Raw genomic sequence first — 26356 nt, forward strand, 5'->3', positions numbered from 1 at the left:
GATGGAACCGAGAAGCAAAATTGTGGCTGAGTGAATTAAGACATTAAAGGCACTAAACTTGCCTTTAGTCAGATAAGAGCCAAGAGCTTTAGCAACATTGTGTGTTAGACTGACAGTGTGTTGTTGCAAAAAAGATCATAACTACTTTGGTCCAACAAGTCCATACCGCCCCTTGAAATATCCCACCGAGACCCATTCCCCTATAACCCACACACCCGTGAACACGATGGGCAATTTAGCATGGCGGATCCACCTGTCCTGCACATCTTTGGATTGTGGGAGGAAACTGGAGCACACCCACGCAGACATGGGGAGAATGTGCAAACTCCACACAGACAGTTGCCTGAGGCTGGGATTGAACCCGGGTCCCTGGCACTGTGAGGCTGCAGTCCACCAAAGGGCCTGTTTCCCCACTGTAGGGAATCTAAAAATCTACTGAGATTTTATTCTATTAATAGAACAGGAAAATATCTTGCTATGGCCCGAGCATCCCCTCATTTGATCAAATAAAGAGCAGTTGCACTGAATTGCAAGCAGAGTTAAAGATGAAGTAGTCATGGGTAAATTGAACAGAAGGAGTGATCCTGACAGTTGGTATGCCTGAAGATGATTTTTCTTGGGCATGGAGATGGACTATGAGAGGAAGCAAAATGTCATCCTGCTGAATTAATTGAAATCCTTATTTCTGAAATGTTATCACAAAATCATTCATAGATCAATAAAAGAGTATTTTTAGGAAGCAACCGGATCTGTTTTCTATATCTTGGAATATTCTGTAAAATATTGCAGGGCACTCTGAACACCATTAACTTAACTAAACTGGCTTTCAGTGCAGTATTTTGTAAGCACATATGCTTAGACACAGACAACTCAAATTTGAGACTGAAAGATGAAAGAATAGTTGCATTATCGAGGTGTAGCTGATCAGCCTCTGCTTACAATCTTTATCATGCAGGCTAACTTCTTATTGTTCACTTCCAGCTGATTCAGTTTAAGTGCCACATTGTCAGTTAAGGATTGTTAAGAAAATGAAATAAATAATTTTTTATGGCATGTGTTTTTTTAAAATCTACTGTGTCTGATACACAGGTATGAATTAAACTCAATTTAGAGCACTGGGCAGTGCCTTCCTGCCACACTCGCACCTACGTATTTCTCTATGGGATTTTTCTGAGTACATGCATGGAAGTAGCAGGAAGGCCCTTCTATTAATTTAACATCTTGCATGACCTCAAGGCATCCAGAAGTACTTGAGAGGCAGTGAAGCCTAATCAACCTTCCAGGCACTGGAGCAACAAAGGTAAGCAAATTCCTGTTGACCACGCAAAGTCTACCTCAACAAATCTGGGGACTTGTGCCAAAATTAGTAACTAGTCTGTAGGTCAATTTGTCTATCTGTAATATAACAGTAACATTCATGGAATTTTACTTTATAGGCAATGTTGGGGCCTGGGATAGGGGTGAGGGAGGAGGTGTGGGGGCAAGTGTAGCATTTCCTGCGGTTGCAGGGGAAGGTGCCGGGTGTGGTGGGGTTGGAGCGCAGTGTGGAGCGAACAAGGGAGTCACGGAGAGAGTGGTCTTTCTGGAAAGCAGACTGGGGTGGGGATGGAAAAATGTCTTGGGTGGTGGGGTCGGATTGTAGATGGCGGAAGTGTCGGAGGTCCCAAGATGACTTTCCACATTAAGCAGAGGTTCACCTGCACATCTGCCAATGTGGTATACTGCATTCACTGTACCCGGTGTGGCTTCCTCTACATTGGGGAAACCAAGCGGAGGCTTGGGGACCGCTTTGCAGAACACCTCCGCTCGGTTCGCAATAAACAACTGCACCTCCCAGCCGCAAACCATTTCCACTCCCCCTCCCATTCTTTAGATGACATGTCCATCATGGGCCTCCTGCAGTGCCACAATGATGCCACCCGAAGGTTGCAGGAACAGCAACTCATATTCCGCTTGGGAACCCTGCAGCCCAATGGTATCAATGTGGATTTCACCAGTTTCAAAATCTCCCCTTCCCCCACCGCATCCCAAAACCAGCCCAGTTCGTCCCCTCCCCCCACTGCACCACACAACCAGCCCAGCTCTTCCCCTCCACCCACTGCATCCCAAAACCAGTCCAACCTGTCTCTGCCTCCCTAACCTGTTCTTCCTCTCACCCATCCCTTCCTCCCACCCCAAGCCGCACCTCCATCTCCTACCTACTAACCTCATCCCACCTCCTTGACCTGTTCGTCTTCCCTGGACTGACCTATCCCCTCCCTACCTCCCCACCTGTACTCTCCTCTCCACCTATCTTCTTTTCTCTCCATCTTCGGTCCGCCTCCCCCTCTCTCCCTATTTATTTCAGAACTCTCACCCCATCCCCTTCTCTGATGAAGGGTCTAGGCCCGAAACATCAGCTTTTGTGCTCCTGAGATGCTGCTTGGCCTGCTGTGTTCATCCAGCCTCACATTTTATTATATTGAGGGAATGAAATTTACTCTTGCTGAGGGACTTCAATGTTATTACTAAGAGTGGCACAGGAGCAACAATGCAAGCAAGTTGAGTTCTTAGTTTTCTGCAAAGAGTTCCTTTGGCCTTGAAGGTAAGGAAGATCACTGTTTCTCTGTTAGTTTGAAATAATCTCTTCCAGTAACACTGAGAGACTTGGCCACAATGTAAGATTTTGGTTTAGTTTAATCGTTTTTGATGTCCAAATATTCTTATTGGAACATTATGGTGTGTCCCAGCTCAAAACATTTGGAATGACCATGCTGTTATTTGAAAACAATAAATGATCAGTTATACTGAAATGTCCTCTCTATTACAACTGCCTGAGAATGAGATTTTGCTGCATGAATGCTTGTTATTTCTTGATACAGGACCGTCTTCATCAGGTTTGTGGGTATACTGAGAAACCAAGCAGTTTCTCTCTTCTCAGAAATAGGACCGAGTTCTAGAGATTCATGTGTATGGTAAACCAATGATGGAGTGGGTGGGACATTTTCCACAACTCAGAATTCCCGGCCATGTGGTTGACCGATCTCTCAGCCAAGTCTAACCTATTTCCGGCTCTTCAGCCCTCATCCCTTCCTTTCCCTCCTACAACAATGAAAGGGCTATCTTTGTCCTTATTTTCTACCCCACCAGTCTCGGCATCCAAAAGATCATGAGCCTCCAATTCTGCTACTTCCAGTGGGGTACCACCACCACCAGACACTCATTCCCTGCCACCCCCTCGCTCATCGGCATTGCACAGGGACTATTCCCTCTGGAATACCGTGGTCCAATCTACTTCCACTCCCAACACAGCCTTACACACCCACAACACCTTCCCAAGCAATTGCAGTAGGTGCATTACTTACTTTCTTACCTTCTCCCTCCACAATATTCAAGGGCCCAGGCAAATCTTCCAGGAGAAGCAACAATTTACCTGCACTTTATTCAAATTAGTTTATATATGCTAGTCACAATGCAGTCTGCTCCACATTGGGGAAATAAAAGGCAGACTGGCAATTATGTTGCAGAACACCTCCGCTGTGTCTGAAAAATGCCCCCAAGCTTTCAGTTGCCTGCCACTTAAACACAGTGCCTACAGGCAGCATGAATTCTATTCAACAACAGATATGATTGTTCAGTCATGTTTCCTGCAGGCATTGTAGAGCCATCAGCTTGTATTCCATTGTGATATTCTTTGAGTTGATCAGTGGTTTAGGACATCATCCAGGAACATTCTACTCTGTGCAGTCCTTCCAGGCTGCTTGACGTTTTCCTATGCAAAATTTCAGGACTGATGTGGTGATAAAGCATAGTCAGTTGAAGTGAAACTTGCCCAATGGACCAATGAAGGAACATCGATATATCACTGATGGGTAATTACCAAAACAAAAATCACACCATTTGTATCAAACTTCATGAAGATTGAATAGCTTGCCAATTTATCTAAGCTCTTATCTGCAGACAACACAAGTTGAATGTTGTGTTTGATTGCTGTGTATATCTGTCTAACATCTACACTCATTCTGTCAGATGCATTCAATTTGGCACCAGTACTAACCACCGAGCACCGGCTGATTGATGTCGTCACAGGTGAAATACCAATGTGCTTCAATACAAAGTCAATTTCCCTCTTTCTTTGGCAAGACTGGATAAGGAATATTCCTAGATGTCTACAGGAACACTGTCTTTGTTTCTGCATACAAAGTCATGCAGTATTCTATTTCCAGTCTTCCTCGTGCTCTTGGTTTCAGAGGGTTACGTTCAATTGCCCTTCCATTACAGCCCACTGAGTATTTCTTACATGATCGCTGAATTGAGACCACGGTTCAGCATCGGAAAGAACTGAAGTTGCTGCACTTGAGTCTAACATTAAATACTTCTTGCTTCTCTCATCTGTAATATCAGTGCTCCAGTAACCTCCCCTGGTTTCTTGGATATTTCCAAGGAAACTTGTCTCAGTGCATGGTAATCATCTGTTTCATGGATCTTGCATCTTTCAGAGGTCTCCCACTGTATATTCAATATAGATTTCTCACTACAGCACATTGGCTAACAGTGGCTTAACTTCCTGTGCAAATGGTATTTTGTTTCATTGGCAAGGCAGTTTTGCACCTGGATTCTCCCTGTCACCAGTTATTAGTTAGTCTCGTTGTTCATGAAGTTTCTTCCTGTCTCTCCTCTGTTTTTATGGCAGTTTCTCTGCTTTGAAGTTTGATCTACACTAATTATTTGACTGCTTTTGAAATAGGATTCTCTCATCACGTCCAATCACGGTTTAAATTGTCCGCCTGAGTTCAATTTCTCTGTTTGTTCAGAAGGCCTTTAATAAGGCCAGGTCATAAATCAACTGTTAAGCAGTCAGACTGACAAGTGAGATGTAGAAAACAGTGAAAACATCTTAGTGTGCTGACTGCGTCTTACATGAGACTGCAAGAGTGAACAAGATGATGACATGTAACACCACTTCCTGTGATGCTGTATGTGGCATTTCATTAGCATGAAATACAATTATAATTAACTCATTATACAACATTATCTAGTTTAAAAAGTCTGTGATCAGACTTTGAATGTTTGGACATGGTCAGACCAGAGTTCAGAGAAGAAATTTAAACCCTAGTAAATGTGATATTCATGTGAACAGTGATGCACGAAGTCGGATGACAAAGTGGTAGTACCTAATTCTTTAAGGAGCTAGATTTTGGGCAGAACTACATACTGAATACATATATATAGTTTGCACGAAATTCACAGTCAAAATGTTTGTGTATTCACCTGGTCTAGATGGTCATCTGGAATTATTGTTTGACAAATGAACTATTGTTCAAACTGCAGAAATAAGCTGCCAAAAACCTTTTTTTTAACAACATCATCATGTTTGACCCAATCATTTGAAGGAATGCATACGAATGTCAGCTAAATGGGAAATTACCATTTCTCAGCACTTATTAGCAGTTACAATGAGCCTATTGACATATGTGGATCAAAACACCAAAGCTGAAAAGACAAAAGATTAGTTTGAGTCCACTTCTACCTGTCATGGATTACTTAAGGATCTTGTCCACATGACAGGCTTTAATTTCGTTCCACTCAATTTCAGAATTCAATGAAGCTAAACTATATTGAACTTACTCTCATTGTCCGAACCAGTTGGCGTCAAATGGAACAGTAGGACGATCTGTGTGAATAATCAAGGAAACAAAGAAAGAAGCAAATGCTGCATGGACATTCAATTTCAACATAAGATAGATTAGCCAATTTTCTGCTGAGGTACTGAACATCTCCATACAAAACTATAAGGTACACACCTGCTGAGCTCTTCATGAAGAGGAGATTAAAGTCACAGCTTAGTTTATTTCTACAGAATTTGACTGCTAAAGATGAATGAGGAAAGTTCAGTCAGAAATGGCAGCATGATACAAATAAGAGAAGGAACTTCAAAGAGAAGTTGACATTTGTGCTCTGGACAACCTTTTACATGTCGCACAGGTGGGATATGAAAAATATTTGTGGAGATTTTTGGTACTAAGAAATACATATTTAAAATTGATGGAAAAGTGAGAAATCTTCAGGAGATTGCATGATGATTCAAAAACTTAAATATATTCTGCATGAAAACAATCTTATGTCAAAATGTAAGGCAATTCAAGCCATGTTGTTTGAAATGACTATTTCTGAAGAGGAAATGAGATCTCCTATAATTTCCAAACTGAAACCTGAGACTCCAAAAACTGACAATATATCAATGTCTGTATAAAGATCTTGAAGACATTGTCAACCAATTATTTTATTCTCTTGCTTGCATTCTTTGGCTGGTTTACGGGTATTGTAGCCTTAAATGGACAAAGTGCGAAATGTAATTTTCGATGAAGTACATTACTCCATTTCTTAGTAAATGAGAAGCACAGTGTGTTTCAATGGTTTGTTGAAAAAAATGGAATAAATGAATTTATATGCTCAGCTAATGTTTTGTGGACATGGGTTCAAATCTCACCAAAATAGGTGGTGAAATTTGAATCCAGTAAAAGAAACTGAAATGAAATACTAGCTGAATGGCAATCATGCAACCACAGCGAATTGTCATAAAAAACATGTGGTTCATTGCTGTTCTTTCAAGAAGGAAATGCAGAAGCTGGTGGATACTAATAAGATCCAGAGCAAAACCAACTCTGGTGAAGTGATCACAGCTCAGGAAACATGGGATCGGAGTTAAGGAGTTACAGTCAGAGCTACAGACATTGCATCACATCGGGAAAGGGGAAGTTACCCATGCACTTCACTCCAGATGGCAGTTACACCCCTCAGGTTAGGAAATTCAACTAGTTTTGTTATCAGGAAAAGAGATTGTAACTGTTGATCAAACAGGTATGAGGATATGTGGTTAGAATTGAGGAGTCTTGGCTCCTGTGGTTGACCAAGAATTATGAGATCCTTGCAAGGTGTGTGGATAAGAGTGGGGACACCAAAGCAGATGAGCAAACTTACCATGCCAGCCTTGTACAGTGATCCATTCAAGTGGTGTAAGGAAATAGGAACGTAGTTGTAGTAGTGGATAGTATAATTAGGGAAATAGATACCATTCTCTTCAGCTGTGATTAGGAGTCTCTAAGACTGTATTACCTGCCTGATAGTAGGGCTAAGGACATCTCCTCAGGCTGGAGGAGAACTTGGAGAATAACGGGAGGGATCAAACATTTGTTGTCCGGGTTGGTACAATTAACATTGGTAGGACTAGAAAGGAGCTTTGAGTAAACTCTTTGAATAGTTAGGAGCTGAATTACAAAGCCGAACCACCAAGATAATAAACCCTTTGTTATTACATGGGCCATGAACAAACTGACATAAGGCAAATAAGCATTGTTAAATGCTTGGAATTAAATGCTTGTTTCAAAGATTGGTGTGGATGTAATGGGTTTCTGCGTAGGGTCACTTGCACAGGTTTTGGAACAGAAGGGAACTGTTCTGGTGGGATGGGCTTCTCTTGATCTCTGCAGGGACCAGAGCACCGGTGAAATGAATAACTAGGACACCATTCAAAGCTTTAAATTAATTTGGAGGGTGGAGGAGGATTGGGAGACAGGAAATGTAGGAGACTTTTTTCCGATTGAGGCTCTTGTGGTGCAGTGGTAAAGACCCTACCTCTGAGACAGGATGGTTTGGGTACAAGTCGCACTTCCTACAGACATGTATAAAGCAACATCTCTGAACATGTTAATACAGAAAATATCTGAAATGATTTCAATATTCCTGTACTCAAATACTTGTATACATTTCCAACTGTGTGAGGAAACTGAACATTTTTGGATGTGCACAACCTGTTAGGGTTTCATGGTATTGCATTCCCTGTGGATGCATTATTTTCTCCTATTTATCAGGGAAAAAGTAAAGGAGCAGATTCCAAATGGAGCAAAGGAAAATTAGATGCCACTTGAGGAGGATGCAGCCCAAAATCCATCTCACATTTTAAAGAATCCCACTTTTAAGGATGTATGCAAAGGAAAGATGTCTTTACCAAGAAGGGAATAGAATACTTATCCGGATCTTATAGGAAAACCCTCAAACAATGCTCAATTGCCCTCTTTCCAAGAATCTGGAAATGACTACAGCCCATATGTGACTTTTTCTGCATGGGGTAACTTCAATAACCTGGATTTATATGACACATTTAAGACAGTATAACAGAGGTGTCACCAAATTAAAATAACACCAAATCGGATAGGCAGTTATTAGCATGTGACATCACACTTAAAAGCCTCTTAAAGGAGGAAGGAGGATTGTAGACCAGGGGCTAGGCAACTGTTGGAATGGCAAGAATTGCGAGAATGACAATTTTTTAGAATATACGCATAGAATGAATTGTGCAAGCCGAGAAAGATGGGAAGAGGGAAGACCATGGAGGTATTTGAACATAAAATCATGAATTGTAAATAGAGGCATTATTGTGCCACTAAAGTACATATGCCATTAAACACAAGATGATGGGTAAACAAAATTTAACACCAGGTAAAGATTGTAAAGCACTGGGCTTTAGGTAAGCTGCTATATAGGGGAGGAGGTCAATGTTCACTCTCCTATTTGGGAAGAAAATCTGGCATCCTTACACAGTTTGGCCTCCATATCCACAGCAATGTGTTTGACTCTTATCTGGCTATCAGGGATAGACAACAAAATGCAGGCCAAACTAGAGACACCCACATTCCATGAATAAATAAAAAATTGTCAGCAGTACATCTTTCAAGTGTATTTATATGTTGATCTTTAAATTAGACCTTGTTGTATTATCTGTACCTTATATTTAACAGATGAAGAAAGATTCAACTCTTATTCTAAAATGTCTTTGTAAGAACTGGGACTAAGATGGAAAATTCACTGCTTACTTGGGAACAAATGAAGGCTTTTGCTACCTATAGTCATGCCTTTTGATCTGCACTTCAGTCAGGATGACAAAGCTATTACCCAGGATAATCTAATCAAGCATGATGAGAGAAGTGATTCATAGGAGTAGCCTCAAGAAATTGTGAATGTTTGCCATGCATCAAAGTTCCTATGATCTTGACTTGATTTGGAGTTTTATATTCAACAATTTGTCAATTTAGGAAATAGATCCATAATTCATTCTCAAATTTCAGAATCAAATTTACAGCTTGAATCTTCAATGTTGGGCAGAAATATGAGTCAATTCACACACAAACATTTGTTATGATCCTTGCAGAGAATGGTAACTTTTAAAAGAGAAAATAATTCCTGCAACCTCAACAGAAAGAAAACTGATGGACTAGATTTCACTTTTGAAAACATTTATTGTAACAATCAAAGCAATATCAACATAAAAATTAAAAAGCAAATGATGCTTCAACTAAAAAGGTAAACTTCATTTTAAATACACAAAATCCTCTAGGCAATTACAAGAGCTCACACCACCTCCTGCAAAAATGTTGGTAGGATCTCATCTGCAAGAAAACAGTTTTAAATTGACACAATTCTTGATGCATAAAGTAAACTTGTAGAAGTCCAATGTCTCAATATTTTAAAAACAGAAAGAACTGCAGGTTCTGTAAGTCAGAAACAAAAATAGAAGTTGCTGGAAAACATCAGCAGGTCTGGCAGCATCTGGGAAGTGAAATCAGAGTTAATGTTTCAGGTCTGGTGACCTTTCTGCAGTGGTGACTTTTCCTCAGAACCCTGAGTCCTGAGGAAAGGTCACCAGACTGGAAACATTAACTCTGATTTCTCTTCCCAGTGGCCGCCACACCTGTTGGTATTTTCCAGCAATTTCCATTTTTATATTTCAGCATTATTGTTGGCATTCTAACTGCACAGCATAATTAATGCAGCAGTAATTAGAACACTTATTATGGATAGTTTTGTTTATTGACTTTCAACAATCAATGATTTTGCTCCTTGAATTGCTTTCGTTGGCAGTTGGTTTACATTCAAAGTTGCTGGACATGCTAAACAGTATACTTTGACAGAGCTTTCTCTGCTAGGCTCTCAAAAGGTTGCTGGGTTAAAATCTCTGGTGACTGTCTTCTCACACTCAATACAATGATCTGAATGGTTTGGCAAAACTGAAATAATGAATGTGACGGTGTTTGCTAGCCAACAATCCTTACTGACCTTGTCTTCTGATCTATGTCTAAGACTATAAGACCATAAGACATAGGAGCAGAAATTAGGCCATTCAGCTCATCAAGTCCGCTCTGCCATTCAACCATGGTTGATAAGTTCCTCAACCCCATTCTCCCGCTTTCTCCCCATAGCCCTTCAACCCCTTGATAATCAAGTATCTATTTATCTTAGTCTTAAAATGTATTCAATGACCAGACCTCCACAGCCTTCCTGTGGCAGTGAATTCCATCGATTCACCACTCTCTGGCTGAAGAAGTTTCTCCTTATCTCCATTCTAAAAGGTCATTCCTTTACTCTAAGGCTGCGCTCGGGTCCTAGATTTGCCTACCAATGGAAGTATCTTCCCAATATCCACTCTGTCCAGGCCATTCAGTATTCTGTAAGTTTCAATGAGATCCCCTCTCATTCTTCTAAACTCCAATGAATATAGTCCCAGATTCATCAAATATAACTCATATGTTAAACTTTTCATTCCTACAAAAGCTCCTCTGAACCCACTCCAGGGCCAGTACATCCTTCCTGAGATACGGGGCCCAGAACTGTACACAATACTCCAAATGTGGCCGGACCAGAGACTTATAAAGCCTCAGAAGTACATCCCTGCTTTTATATTCAAGTCCTCTCAAAATAAATGCCAACATTGCATTTGCCTTCCTGACTACTGACGCAACAAACAAGTTCACCTTGAGAGAATGCTGGACGAGAACTCTCAAGTCTCTTTGCACTTCAGGCTTCTGAATTTTCTCTCCATTTAGAAAATAGTCCATGCTTTTATTCTTCTTACCAAAGTGCATGACCTCACACTTTTCCACGTTGAATTCCATCTGCCACTTCTTTGCCTACTCTCCTAACCTGTCCAAATCCTCCTGCAGTCTCCCCACCTCCTCAATACTACCTGCCCCTCCACCTATCCTTTGTATTATCTGCAAACTCAGCCAGGATTCTCACGGTTCCTTCATCTAGATTATTAATCTACAAAGTGAAAAGTTGTGGCCCCAACACTGACTCTTATAGAATACCACTTGTCACCAGATACGATCCTGAGAAAGACCCTTTTATCTCCACTCTCTGATTTCAGCCACACAGCCAATCTTTTATCCATGCTAGCACCTTGCCCCGAACACCATGGGCCCTGATCTTATTCAGCAGCCTCCTGTGTGGCAACTTGTCAAAGGCCTTCTTGAAGTCCAGGTAGATAACATCTATTGGGTCTCCTTGGTCTGCTCTGCTTGTTAATCCCTCAAAGAATTCTAGCAGATTTGTCAGGCATGACCTCCCCTTGATGAAGCCATGCTGACATTTCTCTACTTTACATTCACTTCCAAATATTCTGAAATTTCATCCTTTACAATGGACTCCAAAATCTTACCCACGACTGAGGCTAGGCTAATCAGCCTGTAATTTTCCATCTTTTGTCTTACTTCCTTTTTAAACAGGGGTGTCACGTTAGTGATTTTCCAGTCCTCTGGGGGCCTCCCTAATGATTCCTGAAAGATCACCACTAATGCTTCAACTATCTCCTTCAGAACTCTGGGGTGTAGTTCATCTGGTCCAAGTAATTTATCCATCTTCAGGCCAATCAGTTTTATTAGCACCTTTTCCTTGGCGATGGCCACCATACTCAGTTCTGCCCCTGGCTCTATTAAATTTTTGGAAGATGACTTGTGTCTTCCGCTGTGAAAACTGACGCAATGTAGTTCTTGAGCTCCTCAGCCATTTCGTTGTTGCCAACTATGATCTCTCCACCATTATTTTCCAGTGGTGGAAATGTCTACTTTTGCCCTTTAAATAAACTCTTACAGTCTTCATTTACATTACTGACTAGCTTTTCCTCATTTAATTTTCTCCCTCCTTATTTCTTTTTTAGTTGCCCTCTGTTGGTCATGTTGCACACATTAACACAGTCCCTGTCCTGTTCTTAGAAAATTCTCCCTGTTGCTTAACCAGATTCTCCTGAGCTGCAGCGTCCAAGAAAAGAAATGAATTGTACCTCTCAATTACTTATCCATTATCTTCTGCTTATTAACAATTATCCTGGTAACAACTGCAGGTTTCTTCAGCATTTTTACAGTCAACCTGCTTGCTGAAAATCTACTTACATCCTTTTCATAATACTCTGCTGCTTCACTTTTGAATTCAAGGGACAATCCTAAAACAAATAAGCATTTTTCCAAAGCACAAATGTCATCACACATTTTAAGCAACACGTTAGAATCAAGATCCCAAAATTTTACACATATTTACAGTCCACGAGAAATGCATTGTCTTTACTAATTCAATTTTCTTTCTATTGGCATCTCTCTGTGAATTTCTTTCTGATGAATACATGATATGTAAATTACTTTAATTATAATCATTTTAGCATCAACTTAAGAGTAGATGTTCGAATTTAGCAAAGGGGCAAGAGAGTATTGTGGGTAGCCCGAGTGTCTAATGTTATGGAATTAAAATTAAGTTGATTGTTAGTTTTATTATATGCTGTTTAAATCATGCACCAGTGCACAAGATCTGTTTATAGAAATTGCCATTTATTTATCAGTTTTTAATCAATGATGCTCCCCAAATGTTTCTGTTTAGAACGCCTTCCCATAAGTTATAACAAAAAAAGATAATAACAGTAAAGCCATCAAGTCAAAGAGGCCAGGATGAAATAATTCAGTTTTGTTTTTACAGTCATAGCTTACATTTATAATTAATGAATGCCTTGTTTGAAATATACGTTGTGTGCTAGAAGTGAGTTGCAGAACATTGTGATGGAAAATATTATTTAATATCGTTTAATAAAGCAGTTTATTTACTTTTATCACTAAGAAATGCAAGTATGAAAAATATTTTAAAGAATTTTATTTGTATCGATTCCTTTAAACTGATTTTTCTTTTATTTTGTAATCAACTATCCTTGGACCTTTCAGAGCTGTTTACTTTTGCAACTTTACTTCTTGTTTAGTCAGCACCTTAACAATGCACATTGCATCAATGAGTGTAAGCAATCTTTTCTTGCTTCTCCATAGTTTACAAAGATAGCAGGTGAATTTCAGGGAAAATGGATCTTCCAAAACAATAATAAGAACAACATTACAGGTAGTTTTTATTAATGCGTTGCTTGTTTTAAAAAATGTATTGACTAATGATGTTTAAATCCACAATAACCAACAATAGGTTCAATAAATTGTAACATTTTAGTGTTTGCTGAACACTGATTAGTCCATTAATGACTGTACACTTCCACAAAACACAGATATTAAACATCACTTGAAATGTAATGCTTGTACGCAAGTATAATTCATGTTTGACAGAAAATCAATGTTTGGCTTATTTTAGTTCAGAATTCCCGAGAATTGTTGTACACTGGCAATTTGCTAGCAATGTCAAATAGTCTAAAATACAACTTGACAATAACATCAAAGTGCAAATAGCATCATGATAACCAATGTTACAATACTTCATAATAACTTACTTGATGTCTGAAACAGATTTTGAAATTCAATTTTTGACCAAAAATAACAAAATGGGCCTATGAAGATGTTAAAATGCCAGCGATTGATATGGTTCAATACACATGCAGGTGATGATTGCATTAATGAAAATTAACGCCAAGAAACATTGCAGGAGCTACACCGTACAAATTTGTGTAAACCTACATGGAAATATTAAGCAGAGGTAGGTTTGGAAGAAAGATGATTATGAAGGGCAGATAAGTAGAAGATTAGCTGGAAATCCAGTGAAAACAAACATTTGCAATTATGCAAATGTTGTAAACAGGCAGCTGGTGTCAACAAGAAGACCAGGCAAGGTAAGGCCCCTGTGACAGATGAACATAGATAGATCTCAGCTCACTGGTATTGATTGGAATGGTTTCTTATTTTGCCTTAGCAATAAAAAGACAAACTGATTGTTTAGCCTCTGTTAGGTGCTTTAGGTCCATTCTATTCTCAAATTTTACAGTAATTTGCAAATTGGTGTACAAGTTATTAGAATATATTGAAGGAAATATAGAAGGTAAGGTGTTAGAGAGATTATAGTTCTGTGCCTAGAAAAACTCATGATAATTGGAAAGAAATAGCATGGTTTCATCACAGGCAAACTATGTTTAATCAACTTAACATAAGTGGAATCCTGTGGGCAATGTTGTATTTGGATTTCTAGAAGGCATTTGATAAATGTGCCAGATCAAAAGTTATTTGCAGAAGATATAAGCTCACGTGCACGAGGTAACATATTGAAACAGATAGAAGATTGGCTGGCTGAAAGAAAACAAACAGTACGCATTATTTAGGTCTTTGTTGATTGACAAGATGTGATGATACGAGTTCCACAAAAACCTGTGGTGAGGCCTCAAGTTTGTACAGTTTATATTAATTACTTAAAAGTGGGGAGCAAAGGCATGGTAGCTGAATTAGTGTGGCTAATCAGAGTTCAACTTATACACTTAATGGTTGGGTTCTGGGGCAGTGTTACTGAAAAAAGGGACCCTGGATTGCAGATTTATAGTTCCTTTAAAGTGGAGTCACAGACAAACAGGGTAATAAGACGATGTTTGATATACTTGCTTTAAGTGGTCAGTGCATTGACTAAAGGAGTTCAGAGGTCATTTTCCGGCTGTACAGGGCATTGGTTAGGTTGTTTTTGGAATATTGCAATCAATTCTGGTCTCCTTGCTATAGGAAACGTGCTGTGAAACATGTAAGGGTTCAGAAATAATTTACAAGGAAGTTGCTAGAGTTGGAGGGTTTGAGATATACGGAGAGGCTGGGGCTATTTTCCCCGGAGTGTTGGAGGCTGAGGGGGGACTTTACAGAAGCTTATAAATTCATTTTGCCATGGTTCTGGGATCTAAATCTAGAGGCCATAGGTATAAGGTGAGAGGGGAAAGATATAAAAGGGACAGAAGGGGCTACAATTTCACACAGAGGGCAGTGCATGTATCGAATGAGCTGCCTGAGGAGGTTGTGGAGGCTGGTAAAGTAACAACATTTAAATGATATCTGGACCTGTGCACGAATAGCAAGGATTTAGAGGGATATGGTCTAAATGCTGGCAAATGAATTGAGATTAATTTAGGATACCTGGTTGGCACAGACGAGTTGGGCCAAAGGGTCTCAGGTTTCTGTACTGTACTTCTCTACAACTCTATGGCTACATTGATATCTTGATTCAGAATGACATTTTAGTCCAAAACACCTTCTAATTCACCTGGATTGATTGAATCGCTTACTTCACCTCAGGATGGCTCAGGGATATTTTGCAATGAAGGGGATTACAATGCAAAAGCTTTTTATATGAATAAGCCAATGGCATTTTGCTGCTCTAAAACTATGCCCTAACACTGACCAACCCCTGCAAATTATCTGTTGTTTTACAAATGCAGCATATTGTTATCATTTGTATTTGTGATATTTTTGTGCATTCCTCAGCTGGGACTTTCAATTTGAAAATATACTGTTTGCTTGAAACTTTATGATATTGTATCACCAGTGACTATAGAGTTTTGTACCTTATAAAGTGGATATGTTCACTGATGCCTTGCGATAGACTTATTCTACTACTCTCAGGGCTTTTTGCAATTCTTCCTTGTTTAGGCCTCCAGAAAATTTATACAAGTTTTACTCAAAGCCTCATCTTCCCTGTGTTGTAATGAAGCTTTTCATGTGTGGGCATTAATGAGTATTTATTGCCTATCTTGAATTGCCCTTGAGAAGGTGGTAGTAAGCTGCCTTGAACTTTTGAACTGCTGGAGAATGTATACTGCAGTTTGACACACAATGCCCTGAGGGATGGATTTCCAAGATTTTGACCTAGGGACAGTTAAGGAATGGTGATACATTTACAAGTCAGGATGGCAGTTAGCTTGGAGGGGAATTTGCAGGCCATAGTGTTCTGACAAAGACTCAACAGTAATTCTATTAGCATTGCTGTTTAGGAATTCTGGTATCAAAGCTCAATTTTCAATTTTCAACTGGTCTGTAGAGATCATGAATTCAATTATCTGTCAATTCCCCTGAATTCCCCAAAAGAAGTCTAAAGGACCATTAAAATTTATCCTTTCAAGGTTTGTTCTTGGAACTCTCTCAAACGTATCTGTGCCTTCTATTATATTTTGGTAATTTTTATTATCATGTGTTGTAGGGCCTGCTGAAAGTGTTATTTTATTTACTTATTCAGCTTGAAATTTAATTCATAATTTTGAAACAATTATCTCTCAAGAATTGTTTTCATGAAGATGCCTGATGTGGGGTCTGTTCCACCATCTCTGACATTAATTTTTGATGGTAAGAATATTTCTCTTGCCATTTTTTCCTATAGTTATTTATTATTTGAAAGATGACTTAAATCCATGGTATCTCAATACAGTCAGTTCTATTTTCCTCAGAGTTAATGATTTTGCAACCAGAAAAAAGCTGATGGCTTTATAACTTGCTGTCTAGCCCTGAATGGAAACTTCTATATAACTCTTGTTTTCAAGTCTCTCTGAAATTTTGCATTCTTTGAAATAGCAATGTTGTGATATTTTCTTTGCCTACTATGCGTTAAATATTACAGCAATGCTGTAATAATTTCCCTATAAATAAGACTTTATATTCTATGTTATAACAATACTGTATCTCTGAACTGCTGACTGAGGATCTTCCTGCACTTTCACAATCAATCTAATGATTTTGTGTCTTCTCGTGGTTTCACACATTCCCAGGCCAAGATTTAGATTCTTGGTTTGCACTGCTTCCTTACAGCACCACAGATCTGGCTTCAATTTTGCCCTTTGATGACTGTCTAGATGTAGTTCGCTCTGGTTTCCTTTGGAGTTTGCACATTCTCCCAGTGTCTACGTGAGTTTCCTCCGGGTGTCCGGTTCCTTCCCACAGTCCAAAGATGTGCAAGTTGAGCGGATTGGCCTTGCTAAGTTGCCCATAGTGTTCAGGGAAGTATAGATTAGGTGGGTTAGAAGGTGAATGAATCTGGGTGGATTGCTCTGAGGGGCAGTGTGGGGACTTGTTGGGTCAAAGGGCCTGTTTCCACACTGTAGAGATTCCTTCATCAATGTGTGGGTTAGGTGGATTGGCTATTCTAAATTGCCCAATGAGCAGGGATGTGCTGGCTAGGTGGATTAGTCATGAGAAATTCAGGGTGAAAGGGATAGGGTAGGATGCTTTTTGGAGGCACAATCGTCCAAATGGCCTAGTCCCACACTGTAGGGATTCTATGATTCATGGTGATATGGATGTTTTCTCACCTTTCACAAAACATGTCACTCTGGCATAGTCTTTTAAATTAGCTTCTGTGGCAATAGCCTTAATAAGTCTTTCTGCTGTGGATTTTGAATACCCTATCTTATCATAATCCTGCAGTTTTATCTGAAGTAAATTCTTCCATTAGACACTGTATTTGAAATATTTTAAAATTGCCCATTTGCCACTCTAATTTGACCACTTCATCACTTTCTACCAATCTCAACCTGGCCCTTTAGACTGTTCTTTTGATCCTTTTAACAGTTTCTCCCTCTTGCCCAGAGTGATTTTTAAACTTACTTACAGAACTTGAAACTGCTCTAAGACATCCTTTCACTCTGAAAACCTCATCTTTTCTTAATGTGAAAAATTTCTGTTCTTTTCTCCTACACCTCTGGTCAGTTCTAAAATGAAAGCTTTCATCTGGGTTAGCTGTTTCATCCTGCTGCGCTTTCCATGTGACTTGCTGATTGCTTATCTATTGAAGCACTTGCAGCTGTGACTTCTTAAATTGGTAATGTTCTTAAAGTGGTAAACTCACATTTTTCTCTCCTGGCTTGAATGGGTTGTTTTTCACCATTGTTACCTTAAGATATTTATGCAACGATCCCAACTACGAATGGCTTGGAGTTAGGATAGAGTACTACTAACAATTATTCTTTTCCTATTGGGTCTTGGAATCGATCCAGTTTTCAGTCAGAGGGAATAAACTAAACTATAATGGAATCTTAATGAAATATAGAAATGTAGAAACATATAAAAGTAGCTTCAGGAGTAGGCCATTCAGCTCTTTGAGCCTGTACCACCAATCAACGGCTGAACATGCAATCTTAACATTCCACTCCTGCTTTCTTTCCATGACCCTCAATATCTTTAGCTGCAAGGGCCAAGCACAGCTCCCTCTTAAATATATCAAATGACTGGCCCCAACAGTTTCCTGTGGGAGAGAATTCCACAGGTTCACAACTCTGAGTGAAGAAATTCTTCCTCACCTCAGTCCTGAATTGCTTACCCCTTATTCTTAGAATGTGATCTGTAGTTCTGGGCTTCCCCAATGTTGGGAATGTTCTTCCTGCGTCTAGCCTGTCTCGCACCTTCAGGGTTTTTTATGTTTCAATGAGATCCTCCCACTCCTTCTTTGAAATTTCAGTGAGTACAATTCAAGCTGATCCAATCTTTCTTCATATACCAATGCTGACATCCTGGGAATCAGTCTGGTGAACTTTTGCTGGAATCCCTCGATAGCAAGAATGGCCTTCCTTAGATGAGGAGAGCAAAACTGCACACAGTACTCAATGTGCGGCCTCACCAAGGCCCTGTATAACTGCAGCAAGACATCCTTTCTCTGATTTTCAAATCCTCTCGCTATGAAGGCAAGCATGTCATTAGCTTTCCTCACTGCCTGCTGTACCTGCATCCCAACCTCAGCAACTGTTCCACCATGTCACCCAGGTCTCATTGTACTTTTCTTAAATTGCCACCATTCAGATAGTAATATCTCCTCCTGGTTTTGCCAGCAAAGTGGATAATGTCACATTTATCCTCATTGTATTGCACTTGTCAATTATTTGCCCAAGCAGCCAGCTTGTCCAAGACATCCTACAATATCTTAGCATTCTCCTCATAGCACGCACTGCCACCCAGCTTAGTGTCATCTGCAAATGTGGAGATATGGCATTCAATCCGTTCTTCTAAATTGTTAATATATTGTAAACAGCTGGGGCCCCAGCACTGAACCCTGTGACACCTGACACCTGACTTGCCACTGCCTGCCATTCTGAAAAGGACCCTCTTATTTCCAACTCTCTACTTTGTGTCTGCTAACCAGTTCTCTATTCATGTCTATACATTACCTCCGATACCATGAGCTTTAATTTTGCTTACCAGTCTCTTATGTGGGACCTTGTCAAACACCTTTTGAAAGTCCAGATACACAACATCCACTGATTCAACTTTGTCCATTTAACTTGTCATATACTGACAAACCTCCAGAAGATTTGTCAAGTATGATTTTCCTTTAGTGAATCCATGCTGTCTTGGACTGATTCTGTCACCACTTTCTAAATGTTTAGTTATTACATCCTTAATAATTGACTTCTGCATTTTCCCCAATGATCTTACACTTGTCGCCTATAACTCCCCATTTTATCTCTCCCTCTTTTTTTAATAAAAATGTGGGGTTATATTAGTTACCCTCCAGTCCATTGGAATTCTTCCAGAGTCCTCAGAATGCTGGAAAATGATCACCAATGCTTCCATTATTTCAATGGCCACTCCATTAACTACTCTGGGATGCAGAGCATTAGGCCCTGGGAACTTATTGTGTTTTAATTCCATCAGTTTCCCCATTACCATTTCCTGACTAATAGAGATTTCCTTCAGCCTGCCTTCGTGCTTAACCCTCTGTTCCCTAGTAAACCCGGAAAGTTATTTGTGTCCTCCATAATAAAGGCAGATCCAATGTAATCGTTCAATAGGTCAACCATCTCTTTACTGTCCATTATGAATTCACCTGATTCTAACTGTAAGGGATCTACATTTGTCTTCACCAGCCTTTATCTTTTCAAATATCTGTAGAAGATATGTTTTTATGTTTTCCACAAACTTACTTTGGTATTTTATTTTCTTCTTCCAAATTAAACCCTTTGTCCTCCTCAGCTGAATTTTAAATTTCTCCCAGTCCTCAGCTTTTAATAGCCAATGTATGCACCTCCCCTTTGGCTTTAAGACGATTCTTGATTTCGCTTCAGCTGCTGTTACCCTTGTGTGGTAAGCCATCTCTCCCAACAGAATCAATCTCTGTTTTGGAGGGAGATAACTACAGGCAAACCCTACACTACCTTCCTACTCTTACTCTGTCTGTTGATCTTCCATTCCCTATATTTCTCAATAATTTTTATCTTTGCTGTGACCAACATACTGAATATGCTATCTACAATTCTCTCAGCCTCACAGATGCTCCAAAGTGAATCCAGCTGCAGCTCCAGAGCTGTCAAGCATTCAAACAGGGGAGCTGCAGCTGGGTGCACTTCCTGCATGTGAACAGTCAGAGTCATTAGAAGGATCTTTGAAATCCCACACCATACAGGAGGAGCACAATACAGGTCTGGAATCTCTTGCCATGGCTTAACCCTTAGATTAACTTAACAGCAACAGCAGGAAAGCCAAGAAAAAATAAGAGAAGAGAAAAGCTACTGAACAGACACAAGCCACTTAATTACCTGCTAGCTGTGCTGTCACAGTTTAATTTCCTTCTACTTCTCTTTTGCCCTCATGCCTTCGGCAGCTGCAGAGGTCGTTCTACCTTCAATTGTCTTACCTCACTGTTGATCGCCCTCCTCACCCAAGTCCATTACTTACTTAAATCGACCCTTAAGCTTCCAGCAGCACTCTGACCACAAAGCAGCCCTTCTCAAAATGGCAGCTACAAAAATGGCCATCTGCAACAGCTTGCCTTCCTTTTATTTTCTTCTGGTCGGTCACCGATTGAGCCGACTCCTCCCAGAATTCTCCTCAGTTACTTCCCTGCAGTGGCCTCTGTTGGATGTTCTTGCACCATTCACTGACAGCTGCTTTTCTGTGCTCCCCTCCTCGGCCACAATGGCTGAGCTTGGTCCTCCCAGAATCCTCCTTTTGTCACTTCTCAGCAGTGCTCTTCGAAACAGAACACTTGGCTTTAAAAGATGTAGTTATTGCTTGATAGAAACAGACACAAGAGACATTGAATTGTGAGGCATAACATAGAATATTGAACAGTACAGCACTGAAATTGTCTGTTTGACCTGTGTTGTACATGTGTTAACCTTCTAAACACATCCCATCTGCCTGCACATGGCGGATGTACTATACTTAGGTTTCCAGAAGGCATTTGGTAAGGTACCATCTCAAAAGTTAATGTGGAAAATGAAAGCTCATGATGTAGAGGATAACGTCTGGAACAAGGAGTTTAAAAATAAGGTTGCCCATTTAAGAAAGAGATGGGGAGATGTATATTTTTTCTCTCAGAAGGTCATGAGTCCTTGGACCTCTGTTCTCAAAAAAAAAGTTGAGTCTTTGAATCTGTTGAAGGCAGAGGTAGTGTTAAATAATGCAGGAAAGTTTATTGGGGTTAGCTGAGACTATGGAGGACTCAGATCAACCATGAACGTATCAAAAAGTGCAGCATGCTCAAGAGCCCAAATCCTGCTTCTCAGTTATATTTTTGCATATATACTAACATACTTATTTCTGAATTTCAAGCAAAGTGTAGGAAACTAAAAATACTAATCTTAAAAATATTTGGAGACACCTGTAGTGTTGGGCTTAAAAATGATATCTTTAAACCAGACCGATAAGGGTTAATAGTTAAGGGTTAAAAGCTCGGAGCAATGAGTAACCATAGCGCTGTGGAAAAAATATATGAAAACAGGCTTGGTGTAAAAAAAGAAATGTGTGGTTTGTCTTGGAAATATCCTCATAACCTTGATTATTTGTGGGTAACATTCTTTTATGTTGTTAAAATGGAGCCACCTTGGGAAACTTTCAACTTTCTTTTGGACAATGGAATGTCTGGAAGAGTATTAGAAGTATTACAAAATGGAGATTGAGTGTGAAATCTGAGATTCAGAATAGTATTAATATCAGAGACTTTGCCCTACTCATCGGGCTTTTCACCATTGAGATGGGGTTCATGAGGTCGGAACAATGGAATAATGAAAGGATTCCAAGTGCCACTGCTGCCAAAGTGCCTGACAGACAGATGGCCCTGTGAGCCTCACTAGTTTGTATGTGTGTATTGTGTAGTTTAAGCTAATAGATTCTGTCATTAGTTTGCATATGTCTCATATATATTTAATAGGTTAAAGTAATAAATTAACTTCATATTAAAGTGCATGTGTCTTCCTGTATTAATTTTGATCAAACTTTTTTAAATAATCCATTAAGTACTTTCAACTGGCAATATAACACCTAAAATTAGTTTCTTTTTTTCTATCTAGCCATATTCTTTAATTTTCAGTTATCACTCCCTACAGACTATTGTTGACCTTCCAAATATCATCATGACTACGTGCAAAGACACTCTTACGCAACTTCAACATCAGAAATCAATAGCTTCTGTAGAATGATGACTTCTCAAACACAGAACAATACAATGACTGAAAATCCGTATTTTTCCCTGGTGTGGAATGGGAAAACATGTTTTGCCACATACACAATAGCTTTTAGTGTCTGTGCATCCTCTTACATTGTAGATAATCTATCCTTTGTGCATTTCAAAATGTGCATGCATAAAATCATTTGGCATCTTTGAACTTCATAAGCATTAATTAGGAGTATACCCAACTCTTTTGCATATTGATGAAATTCCCTTTCCAATTTCACATCTAAGCTGAATGTGGCAATAAAACGTATTTGAAACAACTTTAAAGTATGTCCTAAGCACAAAAAGATATGCTGCAATATTGAACATAGTTAAAAGCAGCAATGTATTGCATTAATTTTGTGAACCTGTGAAGCAAAGGACAGGTTAAAGGTGGAATGTTTTCGGCTGGTATCAGAGAATATTTAGAACAAATACGGAAGAATTCACTGCTCTCTATAATTGAATCTGATATATTAAAGCTATTTGCCAATTGCATTTCAGGAATAAAACCAAATTCATTTCATTCTTTATAAAATTGAGGGATCCAAAGAATTTTCAGACCTTTAGGGACTTCGGGCCTTCCCCAACTAAACGCAGATATGAACATGTAATATTTTAAAGTAGAACCTTTAAAATACGTGGATAAATATCTTTAACATTGTGAATAAAATATCTTTAATAAGCAATGGCTCAACTCCCAACTCCTCCAATCTTTCTCAGTAAATGTAGATTCTTATTCTTGGAATTAATATTTGAAATCTTTTCTAATGCCTTCACATCTTTCCTAAAGTGTGGGCTGCTAAATTAGATGCAAGACTCAAGTTGAGGCCAAGACAATTTTTTTAAACAAGTTTAGCTTTTACATTTGCTTTTATAATCTATGCTCCTATTGATAAAGCTCGGAATACCAAGTATGTTAACAGGCTCTGAAATCCTCTGCCATCTTCAATACATACATACATTTCTAGGCCCCATTATTCTGATACTGCATTTATAATTGTATCTTTTGTTTTATGTTGTTTCCCTCTCCTGTTCTTACTAAAATTAATCACTTCACAATTATATTGTATTTGCCATTTGTTTATTCATTCCACAAATCTGTCTAGATCCTTCTGAAATTTTGCACCATTCTCCTCTAGTTTGTGTCATCTACAAATTTTAAAAACGTTTCTAATATACCAATGCTTAGCTCATTAATATATATTAAGGGGAACAAAAGTTCAAATGCTCATCCATGAGAAACCCTATGATAAATTTATGTCTCGTCCGAATAACAGCCATTCATCATTTATCCATGTTTCTTGTTACTAAGTCAATTACGTATCACTACAAAGATATGAATTTGGACCCTGAATATACTTCACCAACTGAGAAGATCACGGCTGATGTGATTATGGCCTCAGCTCCACTTTACTGCCTATCCTGACATGCCTTGACTCCTTTAGCAATCAAAAATTTAACAAATTCAACATCAAAAATATTCAATGACCTTCCCTCCACTCTTAACTGGGGAAGAGAATTCCACAGACCTGTGACCCTCTAAGGGAACAAAAAATTCTCTCCAACTTTGTCTTAGATGGGAAACACAATATTTGGAATTAGCTTAAAAGCCTCCCACAAGAAACATCCTGCTTCCATGTTACCAGTATCCATTGTTTTCCATGAATTTTAGGTTTAATCACAAGTTCGTTCTGTGGTTCTTCCTGAAAAGCCATTTGAAGATCCGTGTGTACCTCATTAAACCTACCTGTTATCTCATCAAGTAATTTAGTTCAACATTATCTAGCTTTAAAATACACCAGGCTTTGAATATAATGAGCTGTGGTGAAAAATTTGGGAGAATTGCGTGTGATGTTGAGGGAAATCTTTCTCACCTTCAAGACCAATATGTTGCATTTTCCAACCTAGTCTCAGTTTTCAAAATGTGATTCTTGAATGTGATCAGTGAGAGGACTGTTATTAGGATTATCATTCATTCTCATCATCATTACCACCTAATCCCATTTCATTGATACATGTGCTCTCATTCTTCTATATCCTCCAGGAAGAAGCTAGGTACTAAACATTCTTATTATGAAAATCTGAATGAGTACCTGGTGACTCCATCTTGCCACCTTCTCGACCAGACCTTTGTCTTGCACACCTGCCACCAACATCTCAGGGCTCACTGCATGGACTGCGGCCACGATCACGCCACATCCACAGGCCTTGACATCTGACATGTATCAAATTCATCACATCATCATGGTGCATCTGTTTCACTTACTTATTACTTCTACACTTTAGTAGTACATTCTGGAATGCAACACCACGTTTCAGAGCAACACTGCTATAAGGACACATTGCATGAACAATTCCCTAGCTCACAGACTTGGCTAGGGAGCATCTGTAGGCTAGGTTGCTTACTCTGTTAGTGTCCACATTCTTTGTGCCTATATGAATCCTCACAACATCCCTGCCTTAGATTGCCATTTTGAATTTCCCCCCTCAGCTGGAGCTTAAAGTCCCATTGTTCTTCTGCCTTGCTCTGCTATTCAGTGCAAACAATAACCTAGGTTGACATGCTTGTCAGCATCATCTGTCAAAGGAGCAGAAACTTTGCTATAGGACACCATTCTATCTGAATATCACATCTGCATTATTTGCAAAATACTGTAATTGGAGTAACGAAATGGTCATGCCGCAAAATTGAAATTGAGCAGTCATCAGTTATAGAGGGGCTCCATCCAATATCAATCCAGGTGTGTGGGTGTAGTTGGCACAATGGAACTGTCAGGATCAAGTTCTTCTCCTAGTAAGTGATGTGCAGCTGAATGTTAGGCATTTCACCACCCATCTTAGCTCTTTCTGAGGGCCATTTTCATCCTGAAATGAGACAAAGGGAGGATCTAGGTGAGATGAAAGTGACTCATACAGCTATTAATGTTGGCCTAGGTGGAGAAGTGCGACAAAGTGTCCTGAGTGAATGAAAGAGCCTGAGATAAAGATGCTCTGCTAGGTTAATAAGACGGGGCAGGTGCAAGCAAGTGAGGAAAGATGTTGCTTGTGGCAGTGAGGGTGGCAGAGTAAAGTACTTGGTGGGAGATGGGTGCAGGAGTGGAGATGCACTGAGCATGAGGTAGCAGAGAGAAGATGGTGGCACTTACCCTATCAGAGAAGACAAAGCCATTGACCTTCTTACAGATTTATGCACATCCCTCAGATGGCTGAGGCCACACTGACCCTGGTGGTAACTTTATAGAACATAGAACATTACAGCACAGTGCAGGCCCTTCGGCCCTCGATGTTGTGCCAACCTGTCATACCGATCTCAAGCCCATCTAACCTACACTATTCCATGTACGTCCATATGCTTGTCCAATGACAACGTAAATGTACCTCAAGTTGGCGAATCTACTACCGTTGCAGGCAAAGCCTTCCGTTCTCTTACTACTCTCTGAGTAAGGAAACTACCTCTGACATTTGTCCTATATCTTTCACCCCTCAATTTAAAGCTATGCCCCCTCGTGCTCGCCGTCACCATCCTAGGAAAAAGGCTCTCCCTATCCGCCTTATCTAACCCTCTGATTATTTTATATGTTTCAATTAAGTCACCTCTCAACCTTCTCTCTCATAAAAACAGCCTCAAGTCCCTCAGCCTTTCCTCGTAAGACCTTCCCTCCATACCAGGCAACATCCTAGTAAAACTCCTCTGCCCCCTTTCCAAACCTTTTACATCCTTCTTATAATGCGGTGACCAGAACTGTACGCAATACTCCAAGTGCGGCCGCACCAGAGTTTTGTACAACTTCACCATAAACTCTTGGTTCCAGAACTCGATCCCTCTATTAATAAAAGCTAAAACACTGTATGCTTTCTTAACAGCCCTGTCAACCTGGGTGGCAACTTTCAATGATCTGTGTACATG

This window comes from Stegostoma tigrinum, chromosome 12, assembly GCF_030684315.1.
Source record: "Stegostoma tigrinum isolate sSteTig4 chromosome 12, sSteTig4.hap1, whole genome shotgun sequence".
Classification (NCBI taxonomy): Eukaryota; Metazoa; Chordata; class Chondrichthyes; order Orectolobiformes; family Stegostomatidae; genus Stegostoma; species Stegostoma tigrinum.